Source organism: Thunnus maccoyii, chromosome 15 (genome assembly GCF_910596095.1).
Source record: "Thunnus maccoyii chromosome 15, fThuMac1.1, whole genome shotgun sequence".
NCBI lineage: Eukaryota > Metazoa > Chordata > Actinopteri > Scombriformes > Scombridae > Thunnus > Thunnus maccoyii.
This window is the reverse complement of record NC_056547.1, coordinates 23,919,956-23,923,701: the sequence shown is the minus strand read 5'-3', so window position 1 is coordinate 23,923,701 and position 3,746 is coordinate 23,919,956.

The window sequence follows — 3,746 nt, the reverse complement described above, 5'->3', positions numbered from 1 at the left end:
CTTGCCCCCACAGCCCCCGTCTCTGGTTTTCTCAGGAGACCTGGTTAGATAAGACCGCCTGGGCTAAAAGCAAGACAGAGCCTGGGGAGAGTCAGACACGCAGAAACATTCAGCAAGTGTAAAGTACGGAGGCAAAAAACCAGAGCATGTGCTGTTCTGAAGCGATGAACACACTCACACACACATATATATATATGTGGGTGACAAACACAGACAACCCATTTTCTTTCTCTTGTCTCATCCTTCTTCTTCCTGTCTCCTCTCTTCTTGAAAATTTCTATTCGTGGAATCCCTCGAGGCCTCTGCATCGTTATGCTATTAATATTATTGTCCGGTCTGTCTGGAGCAATGTGAACTGCTTCTCGCTCAAAGACACACATTCACACATCCTCATATATGTAAATTGTCATTAAAAAACTGTTTATTCCACCTGTTCTCTCTGTGTGCCAACAGTCTGTTATTACTGTACATACAGCTTCCCACTGTTGACTCAGTGTTGTGTAACAAATTGGCAATTGTTTGATTTCAGCATCTCACATACAGCACTGCAGTGGTCACATTAATGAGCGAATATCTCAACCTTCCCTCAGAGCTTTATAGAGGAGGGTTTTCTAAAAATAAGCCAAAAAGCAGAGTGTGAGATATTCTTTTTAACAAGCTGTTTAGAGCATTTATCAAATGTTGTGTTTTGTAATACTGGTGGGTAATTCTGCCTTGTGGGATGACCACATTTGTCTCCATTTTTGTTGAAAAATTATTCAGGGAGGTTTTTTCTGTTATTATGATGAATGCTAAAAAGGTAGATCTCCTGATTGAACAAAATTGGGTGAAGTAAAGTGACATTATCTCACCGTATAAGCAGTTTTTTCATTTTTCAAGAGAGAAAATTGGCATCAACATCTCTATAATAAACTAGAATGAATCATTTAAACAGTCAGCCCAATTTCTTAAAGGATAATGTTGATTTATTACAACTTGGATCTTATTCTTGTAGTTTTTGCCACCCTTCCTATTGGTACTGATAAGGTTGTACTAATAAAATTCATGGCAAAATCACTAAAAAAGAAAAGGGGTGAGGTAAGAAACACAAGCAGTCAGACAATCATACAGGTTGAAAAGAAACCCACAACTTAACCAAACCTAAAAGAAAAACGAAGTACTCTTGTAGACACCCATCATAATTTACAGACAGACTTTCTGCTTCAACTTTGACCTAGTTGCATGTTTTCTTGTGCAATGAGGATTTTATTACCAACGTTTCAGCAGTTGCTTACAGTTTTACTCCCAAAGAAAAAAAAAAAGAAAAGTTATTTAGATAACCTGGCTAAACTCTTTGCTTGCTTCACCAAACAGCTGGGTAGCAGGACCAAATGCTACATTGCTGGATTTTATTTTGTCTTTAAGAAAAACAAAAAGCTCAGAAATGACGCAACCTAAAATTAGTTTAATGATACTGACATTTTGAAGTCACATAACCGAATGACAGAGAGAAAAACATGTGGGTACAGACAGAGACAAAGAAGTGAAACTTACCTAAACTTAACAATATCTGATAATTGTGTATTACACAGTAATTCTGTGCCAATCATTTATCAGCTAAATGTGAGGAGGTTTTGTGGTGTAGGAAATTACACTGGAAAATAGTGAATGCGTTTGTGTTTTATACTGTATTACTCAGCCGTAGATGCTCATGGACGTGTTGAGCTTCTGTACTTTTCCAACTTCCAATAAAAAGAAGCTTGTATCTTCACTAGCTACTGTTTCAAAGTAGCTTCCCCACAGTTGTCTGACCGCTGGTTTATTGTCTCACCATATCACCATTTTCTTAGTAATGGTGAGTACAATATTATTCTCCTGATAGAACGGATGGCAAATCCAACAAAAATAATACCCAAATTGTAATAAACAGGAGTTATCCTTTAAACCTTTCTCTACAGGCATGGTACTATATTAGACGGCAGGTTTATTGATGTGACACTGGCTCGGACACACACACACACACACACGGAGGAGAGGAATCAACAATAGCCTGCCTCTGTAAGGGTTCCTCTTTCATGGCAGCAGTGCCGCTACATCGCCGGCTCAAGATGTGACCAACACTCAGACATTAATCAATGCAATACACCCTGGGCATTGCTAGGGAATGACCCGTGTGTGTGTGGCGGTGTGACATCCACACAAACACACGCACACACACACACACACACACACACACACACACACACACACACACATACACACCTCCTCAGACAGCCGAGAGATTACGCATCATAACACAGCTGATTTGCCCCATGGGTTGACACTCGCTGTCCGGTCCAATCATATTACCCATCCCAGCCGGCCCAGTGGTGTGTGTTTGTCTGTGCCAAAGTGTTTACATGCTCTGGGTTCATCAGGATATTACTGTTATTCCGTAGCGCTTTCAGCAACGTCATTTGTCACTATGCGTAAAGTGTTAACCAAAGACAAAAAGCTGAAGGCAACAGGATGGAAGGAAAAGTGTGTCATGGGTTTCGACCGGGTACCGCGGCATTTTTTTCTGAGAAAGAGGTCACACTGGGCAATACTTGGAAAACTCTGCAAGGGCTTTAATGGAGCACTCTTGGACTTAAATACATCTATGCTCATAAATAGCACTCTGCCTGAAGCTATTTGGGCCATTCTGATGATATACCGTGGCTCAGAACCCAAATAAAGCCTCCGCAAACAGCCTCAAATTTCCCAACAAACACTTTCCATGCTGAATCCTCCTGAAATCGAGCTGGCCCCATCCCAACAAATTCCTCATGACCTCTGGAGCACAGAAACTCTAAACTCCTTCTGTGAACAAAAAAAAAAAAAAAAAACAACAACAAAAAAAAAAACTGCTTGTTCGCCTGTAAACTCCCCATTAAAAAAGATCTGTGGGCCAAACCACACTCCTCCACCGCTGTCAGATGGCTGTTGTTTGTGATGGCAGAGGCACAGCATGAAAGGGTCTGGGGGTTTAAGGCAGCTACTAGTTTGGATGTCATACGAGAAGGACATTAAAACAAAAGAGTGCGGGGAAACAAGCAAACTTGAAAGCTTGATGTGAAACACACCCTGTAGTTATGATAAAATTGTGAGATTTGCTGTAGGGGAACCATGCATGCATGCATGCAGGCAGGGATGTATGTGCAGATGTAAGATATACCCCAGATGGAAGCAGACAGACACACATATATACACTCACTCTAACTCTGCGCTGTGCTATTTTGGGAGATGGGGAAGTAAACGGTCTGACTTGGCAACTATACATACTGTATGTGCACTAGTGTAAGCAGTGGGTCCCTGTACATATGGGGAAATATAGGGTCTGGCACATGTTAAGTATGGTGACCCACTTTTCTTTGCATCTGGACCTAATAACTCCTCTCTCTCCAGCAGCAATGGGAAAGAGATCTAGAGAGTGACATCTCTATCTGTCTCTATCAGGACTGACTGACTTTGAAACTTGGCTGCAGCAGTCCAGAGTTTCATCCATAATCAGGCGGCAGGGAACGTGCCATGTGAGATGAGGAACACGCTCCTCGCCGTCCCGTGTAGAAACATAAGCTGCAGTGCGGAGCGGTGCTGTTTGGAAAGCTGCTCTTGGTTTCTTGTGATTTAAGTGGATGGTTTACATTTCATATGGAATGAAGTAAGAACTCTTTCAATCCATCCTGAAAGAAATTGCACCATTGTTTGGTTTTGATTAGATGGAGATTGCATATTGCCATTTAGTC